Source organism: Myxocyprinus asiaticus, chromosome 13 (genome assembly GCF_019703515.2).
Source record: "Myxocyprinus asiaticus isolate MX2 ecotype Aquarium Trade chromosome 13, UBuf_Myxa_2, whole genome shotgun sequence".
Classification (NCBI taxonomy): Eukaryota; Metazoa; Chordata; class Actinopteri; order Cypriniformes; family Catostomidae; genus Myxocyprinus; species Myxocyprinus asiaticus.
This window is the reverse complement of record NC_059356.1, coordinates 2,827,253-2,840,569: the sequence shown is the minus strand read 5'-3', so window position 1 is coordinate 2,840,569 and position 13,317 is coordinate 2,827,253. Positions and strand designations below refer to the sequence as shown.

Below are 13,317 nucleotides of genomic sequence, written 5' to 3'. Positions count from 1 at the left end.
GAATCTGAAGAAAATTAAGTGAGGTATTTGCGTAAAAACACGAAAAATATTTTTTGAATTATTATTATTATTTAAAAAAAAATCAATATTATTATTTCAACAAAAATATAAATATTAAATATAAATTGGTTAAGAAAACAAATGATTTTCTCCATTGAATTAATAAATTTTTTCTTACCCCAATAGCAAATAATATTTTGATAGATTTGCTCCTCAAGTAAATGCATATTGTTTTAAAGATGTCTAGATGGTTTTACTGGAAAACAAGACAAAAAAATAAAATAAAATAAATACTGAGTAAGAAAATTATGTTTTGCAGTGTAATTGTAAATTTGGCATCAGTGTAAAAACAGCTGCACATTATGTAACATTTGAGTTAAAAACAAAATACTCAAAACAGTCAAACTAATATTATAAAGCAGATAGTTCCAACTCTAAATTCTAATTCAAGGCTTTTGTAAATAGCAGATAGGTTGCACAAGTTGCAATGTTGATCAGCAACCATAAACAACTCAATTCTGCATTGTGCCCAACAAACACTACTTAATAACAAGTTCTTTCTTGTTTTCACTTGTTTGGAACATGTCCTGCACCGTATTTTCACATTACTCCATGTTTGCACTTGTAAGAAGATACATGTAAAGCAGTACTATCCACAGATAGCTACACAAATATATAACTACCACTGTAAAAACGGTATAGCAAAATCTCTACTGTTTGACATATTTCCACCCTCACACATGGTATAAACGCCCAGCACTATTGTAAACTACAGCTGATCATTGAGAGGCAAATTTGAGCTGTAAGAGGTGTCAGTGAAAGCTGTGAACACAGTGCTGTTCATTAATGTCCTAATGGGGTTCTCACATCTCAGACAGAGATTCCCTCAGTAGTATTATAAAGTCTTATAGGAACTAAGTACATCAAAAGTGTGGCTTGTTGAGGAAAGGTGAGCTGTTACTTTCTGAATTGATCAGACTTATGATTTTCATCTGGCAGACGATAAAATGGGCAAAAAAATCCTGATATTAATGGAGGGACCCTATCCATATCTAGAGACCAGACTATCTTAGAGACTTGATGGTGTCAGTTGTCAGTTCTTCACTGTGAGAAGAAGCTCATTGGTCACTTACAAAACATGTCGAATGTACTTTAGGTCGCTAGCGTCATTAGTTGAGACACTGGGGTTGTTAAAGGCACACATGACTCCCTCTGATTCTCCAACAACTACAATATGTACATGAAGCGTACGACTGAAAATCAGTAAAAATGTAATAGTGTGATACTTTCTTAACAAGGCGGTCAGAGGTCAGTTTCGTGCGCACAATCTGCTTTAGCGTCACACTTTTGCGCTATTGTCTGGCTCGTCACACACATTCCTTTTCTTTTGTGTAATGTCCCGACAGTCCTATAAATATGCTAAAAATAAAGTTACACATTATACAACAGAATAATTATGTCCCCCTCAGCAGTCTACAGCATGGAGTTTTTTCCACTTAAATAATTACAGTTTTATACTCTAAAAATAACCCTGTTGGATTTGTGGGAATGTACACTGGGAAATGTTTGTACCCCACTGAGGAAATGCAAGGATTAAATCAGTTACAACACAAATTGAACTAATAAAAAAATATGAATAAAACAACCCAAAGTTTGCACTACTCTGAGATTCTCTGTGTATGGCTCTTTCTCAGAAAACGGTGCAATTTGTGAATGAAAATTTTAGGAAAATATTAATTTTTAAAAATTTCACTGTGAAAGGTTACTACTTTCAAGAAATCTTATTGTCCCACCTCAGGCTGAAAGTATCAGGGCTTTAAGTGCCATGTTGACATTCAGAGACCACCCCAACATTCAGTAACTACAAAGACATGCTGTGCTGAGAATGTTGGACATACCGCTGCTGAACAATCAGACATACACACAATCCCTAGAAGCAGATCAAGACAGGTGCTGCTGGGGAGGAGGAGGGTTTCAGAGAAAACTCTTACAGTGCACTGCAGTACAAATAAATACTAGACAAAGAAGAAACAGATGCAAAGAACGGTGACACATCGAGAGGGAGACGCAGAGAACTGTGACGCATCAAGAGGGAGACACAACTAACTGTGACATATCGAGAGGGAGACACAAAGAACGGTGACACATCGAGAGGGAGACGCAACTAACTGTGATGCATCGAGAGGGAGACGCAAAGAACAGTGACATATCGAGAGGGAGACGCAACTAACTGTGACGCATCGAGAGGGAGACGCAACTAACTATGACGCATCAAGAGGGAGACGCAAAAAACAGTGATGCATCGAGAGGGAAACGCAACTAACTGTGACATATCGAGAGAGAGATGCAACTATGACGGATCGAGAGAGAGACACAACTAACTGTGACGAATCGAGAGGGAGACGCATAGAACGGTGATGCATCTAGAGGGAGACGCAACTAACTGTGATGCATCGAGAGCGAGACACAAAGAACGGTGACGCATCGAGAGGGAGATGCATAGAACGGTGATGCATCGAGAGGGAGACACAAAGAACGGTGACGCATCGAGAGGGAGATGCAACTAACTGTGACTCATCGAGAGGGAGACGCAACTAACTGTGATGCATCGAGAGGGAGACGCAACTAACTATGATGGATCTAGAGGGAGACGCAACTAAATGTGACGCATCGAGAGGGAGACGCAACTAACTGTGACAGATCGAGAGGGAGACACAAAGAACGGTGATGCATCGAGAGGGAGATGCAACTAACTGTGAAGCATCGAGAGCAAGACACAAAGAACAGTGACGCATCGAGAGGGAGACGCAAAGAATGGTTACGCATCAAGAGGGAGACGCAAAGAACGGTTACGCATCAAGAGGGAGACGCAACTAACTGTGACGCATCGAGAGGGAGACACAAAGAATGGTGACGCATCGAGATAGAGACGCAACTAACTGTGATGCATCGAGAGGAAGAAGCAACTTACTGTGACGCATCGAGAGAGAGACAAAACTAACTGTGACTCTTCGAGAGTGAGACACAACAAACTGTGACGCATCGAGACGGAGATGCAAAGAACGGTGATGAATCAAGAGAGAGATGCAACTAACTGTGACACATCGAGAGGGAGACGCAAAAAACAGTGATGCATCGAGAGGGAGACGCAACTAACTGTGACGTATCGAGAGGGAGACACAACTAACTGTGACGTATCGAGAGGGAGACGCAACTAACTATGACGGATCGAGAGAGAAAGACGCAACTAACTGTGACGCATTGAGGAGGAGACGCAAAGAACAGTGACGCATCGAGAGGGAGACGCAACTATCTGTGACGCATTGAGAGGGAGACGCAAAGAACGGTGACACATCAAGAGAGAGACGCAACTAACTGTGTATTGAGAGGGAGACGCAACTAACTATGATGGATCTAGAGGGAGACGCAACTAACTGTGACAGATCGAGAGGGAGACACAAAGAACGGTGACGCATCGAGAGGGAGACGCAACTAACTATGATGGATCTAGAGGGAGACGCAACTAACTGTGAAGCATCGCGAGGAAGATGAAACTAACTGTGACAGATCGAGAGGGAGACACAAAGAACAGTGATGCATCGAGAGGGAGACGCATAGAACGGTGATGCATCGAGAGGGAGATGCAAAGAACGGTGATGCATCGGGAGGGAGATGCAACTAACTGTGACGCATCAAGAGGGAGATGCAAATAACGGTGACGCATCGAGAGGGAGAAGCAACTTACTGTGACGCATCTAGAGGATGACAAAACTAACTGTGACTCTTCGAGAGTGAGACACAACTAACTGTGGCACATTGAGAGGGAGACGCAACAAACTGACGCATCGAGACGGAGATGCAAAGAACGGTGAAGAATCGAGAGGGAGATGCAACTTACTGTGATGCATCGAGAGGGAGACAAAACTAACTGTGACTCATCGAGAGTGAGACACAACTAACTTTGGCACATTGAGAGGGAGACGCAACAAACTGTGACGCATTGAGAGGGAGATACAAAAACGGTGAAGAATCGAGAGGGAGACGCAACTAACTGTGACGCATCGAGAGGGAGACACAAAGAACGGTGACGCATCGAGAGGAAGACGCATAGAACGGTGATGCATCGAGAGGGAGATGCAAAGAACGGTGACACATCGGGAGGGAGACGCAACTAACTGTGATGCATTGAGAGGGAGATGCAAAGAATGGTGACGCATCGAGAGGGAGACGCAACTAACTGTGACGCATTGAGAGGGAGATGCAAAGAACGGTGATGCATCGAGAGGGAGACGCAACTTACTGTGATGCATCGAGAGTGAGACACAACTAACTGTGACTCATGGAGAGGGAGACGCAACAAACTGTGATGCATCGAGAGGGAGATGCAACTAACTGTGACACATTGAGAGGGAGATGCAAAGAAAGGTAACTCATCGAGAGGGAGACGTAACTTACTGTGACACATCGAGAGGGAGATGCAACTAACTGTGGCACATCGAGAGGGAGACGCAAAGAACGGTGTTGAGTCGAGTGAGAGCTGCCTGTGGCGGTCCACTTTGCTCTGTACATTTTCCTGCTTTTTTGTGCTTAGCCGATACATGCCTGATTTGTGTTTCATATTATGACACACTTTTTAAAGGATTGAAAGACAATCAACATTTAATCTGTGCACACCTCAGTCTTACACTTTTTTTACTCTGTGTGTATGTGCATGGAGAATGACTTCATTTCTGAAATAATCTGACACTTTTTTGGTGAAAATAAGTTGATCTGACACATTCTTTGAAAGAGTGAAGAAGACTCTGGGCTCTATTTCTATTGTTATGTGTGAGGCGCAGCTCAACGCACAGCTTATTTCTGAAAATATAGTGGAAAATTATGTCCCAGCCTGACAATCTCTTTTGGAGCCATTTTAATGTATGAGATTTGTGTTAAACTTTATAGAGGCCATGGTTTATTTTTCAGTTATACAGTTGAAGTTAGAAGTTTACATACACCTTAGCCAAATACATTTAAACTCAGTTTTTCACAATTAATGACATTTAATCGTAGAAAACGTTCCCTGTTTTAGGTCAGTGAGGATCACCACTTTATTTTAAGAATGTGAAATGTCAGAATAATAGAAGAGATAATTATTTATTTCAGCTTTTATTTCTTTCATCACATTTCCAGTGGATCAGAAGTTTACATACACTTTGTTGGTATTTGGTAGCATTGCCTTTAAATTGTTTAACTTAAGTCAAATGTTTTGGGTAGCCTTCCACAAGCTACTCACAATAAGTTGCTGGAATTGTGGCCCATTCCTCTAGACAGAACTGGTGTAACTGAGTCAGGTTTGTAGGCCTCCTTGCTCACACATGCTTTTTCAGTTCTGCCCACAAATTTTCTATCGGATTTAGGTCAGGGCTTTGTGATGGCCACTCCAAAACCTTGACTTTGTTGTCCTTAAGCCATTTTGCCACAACATTGGAGGTATGCTTGGGGTCATTGTCCATTTGGATGACCCATTTGTGACCGAGCTTTAACTTCATGGCTGATGTCTTGAGATGTGCGAGTGAAATATAACCACATAAATTTCCATCCTCATGATGCCATCTATTCTGTGAAGTGCACCAGTCCCTCCTGCAGCAAAGCACCCCCCACAACATTATGCTGCCACCCCCTTGCTTCACAGTTGGGATGGGGTTCTTCGGCTTGCAAGCCTCACCGTTTTTCCTCCAAACATAACAATGGTCATTATGGTCAAACAGTTCAATTTTTGTTTCATTAGACCGGAGAACATTTCTCCAAAAAGTAAGATCTTTGTCCCCATGTGCACTTACAAACTGTAATCTGGCTATTTTATGGCGGTTTTGGAGTAGTGGCTTTTTCCTTGCTAAGCAGCCTTTCATGTTATGTCAATATAGGACTTGTTTTACTGTGGATATAGATACTTGTCTACCTTTTTCCTCCAGCATCTTCACAAGCTTCTTTGCTGTTGTTTTGGGATTGATGTGCACTTTACGCATCAAACTACCTTCATCTCTAGGAGACAGAATGCGTCTCCTTCCTGAGCGGTATGATGGCTGCGTGGTCCCACGGTGTTTATAGTTGTGTACTATTGTTTGTACAGATGAACATGGTACCTTCAGGTGTTTGGAAATTGCTCCCAAGGATGAACCAGACTTGATTTAACAGAACACATCAGGAATACACTTGCTCTAACCCAGAGATGCCCAAACTAGGGCCCGCGGGCCAAAGTTGGCCCGTGATAACCTTTGATTTGGCCTGCCTTGCCGTATATGACAAGAGGGGAAAACACTGAAAGAAATACTATTGACGCAGCTTTTCGTTGCATTAATTTAGCAGATTGCAGAGTAATGTTTTTTTGTATATTGAAACCATAAAGGCAACTTTAATATTTTAATATAATACAGTTTGCAGGGCCTGAAATTCGGCGCAGGATTCGGGGTTTTGCACACAATTTTAATCATACCTGCAAGTTCCACGTTCATATTACGGAACATTTCTGCACACTTTTATTCACTTTACATTGCAGGTGCAAATTAGTTAACCAGCAGATACAGAAACAAAATCAAATCAATAAACTTGTTTTTGTATCAAACTGTAATTCCAGAAGCTGGGCGAGAAAGTCCGATCTGTCTCTCCCTCTCTCTCTCTTGCAGCTGTCAACAGTGGATTTGAGCGCTTGTTAAATTTAGTTTGAGCACGTGCTTTGTCGCGTAGTTACTGAACTTAAGATGTTATAGATGTATAAACCTCTCTAAACCTGTTAATTATGCATGCAAATGATGTTATACCATGTCTCCGTAAGCGAGCGATGCAATAAAACTATATCGTTCCTGTTCATAATCAACAAAGCTGTTAATATTGCAAGCGCTTGATGGCGAACGCCTTTCATATCTTGATGCTCCCTCATTAGTCATATTGCAGTGCATTTGCAAGAAAGGCAGAAATAGCAAAAATGCTTTGTGTAATGTACCAGCTGTAGACCTATGGTGAAGAAAGACAATTAAACACCTTTTACATCTCTCGTCTCCATCTCTAGTTCCATCCAGGGTCAGAAATTAACGGGGGCTCTTGGCAAAAAAAATAAAAAAATCCCCTGCAATCTGATATAGTTCCATATATATCCATCACGATCTTCATTAGAATTTTCACTGAACATTATTTGTTTTGTGCCGTCCGTTGTGCAGATGTTGTAGAGTCAGTGGCGGTTGCTCGCGCCATAAATGCGTACAGACGGGCGCTCTGTCAGCTTCTCATGCTCTGCATCAGTTCGGTGTCATGCTCACGTGCTAAAAATGCCAAATACTACAATGTAGTTAATAATAATATTAACAAAAAAATATCTGGATGTGTTAAATTGCCTTGATGTTAAATAAAATGTTATTAATGATAGAATAATAATTTTACAGAATGTTTTTGATTTTTCTCCCAATTTGGAATGCCCAATTCCCAATGTGCTTTTAAGTCACGTAGTGATTCGCCTCAGTGTCTGAGACAGTCAACCTGGACATCTTATCACGTGACTTGTTGAGCGCGTTGCCATGGAGACATAGTGTGTGTGGAGGCTTCACGCCACCCACCGTGGCAACCATGCTCAGCTCACCACGCACCCCACTGAGAACGAACCACATTACAGTGACCATGAGGAGTTTACTTAGGGGGCCCCCCCTAATTTTACAGAACTTTAAACACTTTTGGTGTATGAATCATATCTCTGATGTTCATTGTTAAATGCTTATTTTTGTATTGTTTTATTCAATTGACATGGAGTTGCTAAGTTTTTTTTATTTTTATAAGCTGCTAATTCCAAATCTGGAGAAATGCGGTCATCTGCTCCTCTGTGTTGGTGCATTAGTTTTGTATGCTATGTTAATTTAATAGCCAAAATATATGGAAATATGTGAATAAGAAAACAAGTTTTGTTTCAGTAACAATGCACATTATGCAATGTAGAGACCATGCAACTTTGTAATTATTGAAACATGCCATTTTAAAATTGAATTAATTGTTTAAATTAAAGCATTTGACATCAAATGATGATAGAGTCATAAGGTTACCAGAAAATGTTTGTTATAATGCATCGTTTGTTTATTTTTGGCCCTTCACAGGAAAAAGTTTGGGCATCTCTAGGCTTTGTTAAAATATTGATCAACATGAGTACTACTGGTGTTTGTTTGTTTAAATAACAAACAATGGATCCATGTATTTATTCACTGACTGACAAAATCTACTGAAAGTGTTAAAAGTAAAGTTATCAAATTAATAATGGACCTTTTTTATTAAAATGCTTGAATTGTTCATCAAGAATGACAATTTATTAAAACATTAAAATATTATTTGACATTAGCTGTGCAAAACCTAATTAATATCTGAATGTTGCCACCCCCGCCCCCCCCCCCCCCCCCCAATAAAAAATTGTCCCAACCACTTTTTGTAAACAAAATGATGCCCGTGCCTGCTGCAATCTTTTGTAACTCAGATGGTGTTATACATTAGCGACAGTGAAGGCAGAAGATGGGATATATAACGGCAAATAGCATGACTCTAATCTCTCCGTGTTCTGTGTTTAGTGTTCTGCAGCTGTGGGAACCCGATGTTTGAGTCAGGAGATGCGGGGTAGATAAGCCTGCAGCGTTGTGCTCGATATACCACATTATTACAACAGCCAAAACCAGAACAGCAGACTCTTGCTCTAGATTACTGCAAGAGAAAAGCTAAGATTACAAATGAGTCACAGGCTTCAAAAGATATGAGAACCTTTTGTATGTGAGGGTGTGTGAGAGATTGGCTTTGAGTGTGTATATATGTACCATTTTCCAGAGCATGACTGTGGCATTTAGCAGTTTCCTTAGTGAACCTAGTGAACTGTCTTGCTATCTGCTGCCTACATAGGGAGCATCCTGTCATGGAACCTCATTAGTGACTCATTTGGAAAACTACATAATCAGCAACTTCCAGAGGCACACAAATAGCGCTTTGTCAAGTCAAGTAATTTAAATTTGTATAGCTCTATTCACAACATACATCGTTTCAAAGCAGCTTTACAGAAAATCATGTATTAACAGAAAATGAAACTGTAATATCTATAAAGTCTTACAGTCATCATTGTGCAGTTTGATAAAAATATGATTGTAAATTGTGTATAAAAATAAATAAATAAATAATAATTGTATTTAGAACCCCAGTGAGCAAGCTGAAGGCGACTGTGGCAAGTCCATCGTAATAGACAGAAGTGATGTCTGGCTGGTACCGGCTGCATTTAGTCGTCATCACTCAAGAGACACGTAGCAGTGGAGTCTGACACCAAGCAGGAAAGGAGGTGGATATGAATCCCAAGGTTGATACAGGGAAACAAATAGAATAATATTAGCGTAGATGCCATTTAATTTATATTGAATGGCAGTTATAGATCATGATAAATGTTTCTGGTTCCGGCAGACCTAACTAAAGCAGCCTAATTGTGAGTTGATGGATAAATTAGATGTATGCCTGACTAAATAGATGAGTCTTTAGTCTAGACTTAAACTAAGTGAGTGTGTCTGCATCTCGAACAGTGTTAGGGAGACTATTCCATAGTTTAGGAGCCAAATAGGAAAAGGATCTACCTCCGTTTGTGGATTTTGATATTCTAGGAACTATTAATGGGCCAGAATTTTGCGATCATAATGAACGTGATGGAATATAGCGTGGTAGAAGGTCACTTTCAAAGCTTTATACATAGTTAACAAAATTGCAAAATTAATAAGAAATTTAACAGGTAGCCAATGTAACGATGATAAAATGGGGCTAATATGATCATATTTCTTGGTTCTAGTCAGCACTCTGGCTGCTGCATTTTGAACCAATTGAAGTTTATTTACTGATCTTGCTGGACATCCTCCCAGTAATGCATTACAATAAACTAGTCTTGAGGTCATGAACGCATTCATTAGTTTTTTGGCATCAGAAACAGAGAGCATGGTTCGTAACTTAGCAATATTTCTGAGGTGGAAGAATGCTGTTCTACAAACATTGGAAATTTGATCTTCAAAGGACAGATTGGTATCAAATATAAGATCTTTGCTGTTGAAGATGATGTAACAGTACATCCATCGAGAGTTAAATTATATTTTAGCAGATTGTTTTAGAGGTTTTTGGTCTGCTAATTTGGAGAATTGTGAAATTTGGTCAGTTTTCAAAGAAATATAAAGTTGGGTATTGTCGGCATAACAGTGGAAACTTAATCCACGATTCCTAATAATATCTCCCAGGGGAAGAGTTTATAAGGAGAAAAGCAGAGGCCCTAAAACTGATCCCTGTGGCACTCCATACTTTTGTTTGATTTGACAATTCCTCATTTACACAGACAAAGTGGAAGCAGTCTTCTAAATAGGACCTAAACCAAGCTAATGCAAGTCCACAAATGTCAACATAATTCTCAAGCCTATTCAAGAGAATGTCGGGATCTATGTTGTCAAAAGCAGCACTAAGATCTAAAAGCTCTAGAAGAGAAATGCTGCCGCAATCAGATGATAAGAGCAAGTCATTTGTAACTCTGATAAGTGCAGTCTCAGTACTATGATGGGGCCTAAATCCTGACTGAAATACTTCATATATACCATTTCTATGTAGAAATGAACATAGTTGGGAGGACACTGCCTTTTCTAGTATTTTCGACATAAATGGGAGATATGAAATCGGTCTATAATAAGCCAATTCTCCAGGATCAAGCTGTGGCTTCTTAATAAGTGGTTTGATAACTGCCATTTTAAAATTTCTTGGTACATGTCCTAACGATAGTGAGGAGATGATGATATTAAGAAGAGGTTCTGAGATTACAGGCAATATCTCATTTAAGAGCTTAGTTGGTATTGTTGTGGCTTTTGATGTTTTGTTAAGTTTTTTAAGCTCTTCATGACCTATGACAGCGAAGGACTGAAGTTGCACGTGAGGAAAATTATGAGATACTGTTTTCTGAGGTACTGTGAATGATGATTGCATAATTCCAATTTTATTTCTGATTGTTTCAATTTTATCAGTAAAGAAATTCATGAAGTCATTACTCCTGTGCTATGACAAAATATCTGGTTCTGTTGAGGCTTTATTCCTAACCAATTTAGCCACAGTACTGAATAAACACCTAGGATTGTTGTGGTTATTTTCTATGAATCTGCTAAAATATGCTGAGCTGGCAGCTTTTAGTGCCTGTCTGTAGCTACAGACACTATCCTGCCATGTACCGCAAAATACCTCTAATTTTATATTCTTCCACATGCGCTCCATTTTCCGAGCTGCTCTCTTGAGATTATGAATGTGATCATTGTACCATGGTGCAGGGCTTTTGTCTTGAATTTTCTTTAATTGAAGGGGGGTGACACTATCAAGAGTGCTAGAGATGACTGTATTTATATTTTCTGTTATTTCATCAAGTTCTTCTAGGCTTTGGGGTTTACTGAGTGTAAGACAGATCTGGAAGATTATTAGTGAAGCTATCTTTAGTGGTCGAAAGAAGAGTTCTACCTGAACGATAGTGTGGTGTAGATTGAGTAACATTAGCTGATCGCAGCATACAAAAGATGAGGTAATGATCTGAGATGTCATCGCTCTGTGGAAGAATTTTTATAGTATCAACATCAATCCATATGACAGAATTAAATCTAGCGTATGATTATGGCGATGAGTTGGTCCTGTTACATTTTGTCTGACTCCAAGAGAGTTGAGAATATCGATAAATGCTAATCCCAATGTGTCATTTTCATTATCTATGTGAATGTTGAAGTCACCAAAGCTCTATCTACAGTAACTACAAGATCTGATAAAACATTTGCAAATTCACCAAGCAAATCAGAATAAGGCCTGGGTGATCTATATACTGTAGCAAGGGGTAAAAGAGTTTTTTTTATTTATATCTAACGGTGTCACATTAAGCATTATTAGTTCAAAAGACTTAAATTTATATCCTGTCCTCTGAGTAACACCAGAAACTTCACCGTAAATTGTAGCAACACCTCCTCCTCGACCCTTCAGACGAGGCTCATGTTTATAACAATAACCTGGGGGAGTAGATTCATTTAAACTAATATATTAATCTGATTTAAGCCAGGTTTCAGTCAAACAGAGCACATCCAAACTATGATCTGTAATAATTTCATTTACAATTAGTGCTTTGGTTGAAAGAGATCTAATGTTTAGTAGCCCTACCTTCATATGACGTTTATCATAAAAAAATTTTTTTTTTAAGTTTGACCTTAATCATATTTTTTCTAAATGATTTAGTGAGAGTTTTGTGTTTAATTAATTAATTAATTATAATTTTATTTATTTATCACACATTATACAGTGAAATTCTTTTTTTTCACATATCCCAGCTAAGCTGGGGTCAGAGTGCAGGGTCAGCCATGCTACGGCACCCCTGGAGCAGATAGGGTCAAGGGCCTTGCTCAAGGGCCCAACAGTGGCATCTTGACAGTTCAGGGAACAGACACAGTCTCTATGAGATATCTAGGTGATACAGTCTCTATGTGTTGTAGTTTATGTGATCTTTGTGACATCTCAAGGCAGCCAGCAGACGTTTGGATTAACCAGTTTGTCTGCTTCCTGACCTGGGCCCCAGTTAGTCAGATACTAACCACAAATATCATGGTTAAATTATGGTGTAGTTAAACCATGGTACATTTTGTGGTTACTATGGTTTTACTACAAATACAATAGTTCAACTCTTGTTACTGTAGTAAAAACATGGTTGATTTTTTACAAGGGATGGATCAAGGAATTGCTAGGGAACCTAAAATAATTGCGAGGGAGTGCAAACTATTGCATGGGAATGCTCCGTACAATGCATTGCCTTCTCCGTGTTGGATACATGCAATGCTGCCTTTTGGCTAAAATTAAGTGCCTCAGGAGGCAACATAATTAAGATGCCTACCCTTTGGAACAATGCTTGGGCCAGGAGTGCGTCTACGATGTCTTAAAATGCTACCTCTGTAGGCAGTTCAGTAGGGTTTGGAACAGAGCTAATGTGTCTAATTTGATGGTAAAATGCAAACTAGAGTGCTCCTGTGAGATCTTTGTTTTTTGTAAAACACTGTTGTGAGTCTGTTAGTGAAGAATACAGCAGATAAGGTTAGCTGTGTGATCTAAGCTCTCTCTGACATCGCTCTCCTCTCATCAAAGCAGCATCGCTCCCAGACATTCTGTTTTTGCTCGCTGTGAGTTGAAATCGAGTTGGAGTTGTGCACTGGCCTCAGTGCCTGGAACAAACTAAGAACTTTCCAATGCAGTGGAACAAAAGGACTAAAGCTTTACTATTTCCTTAAAGATCCAGCGGAC

The 13,317-nt window shown here is 39.6% G+C and overlaps 1 protein-coding gene across 4 annotated transcripts in view; it reads left to right on the top strand.

The window, feature by feature from the left end:
- LOC127450359 (cytohesin-3-like) overlaps positions 1 to 13,317 on the top strand; it is an 83,014-nt gene that overhangs the window by 55,299 nt on the left and 14,398 nt on the right. The window lies entirely within an intron of this gene.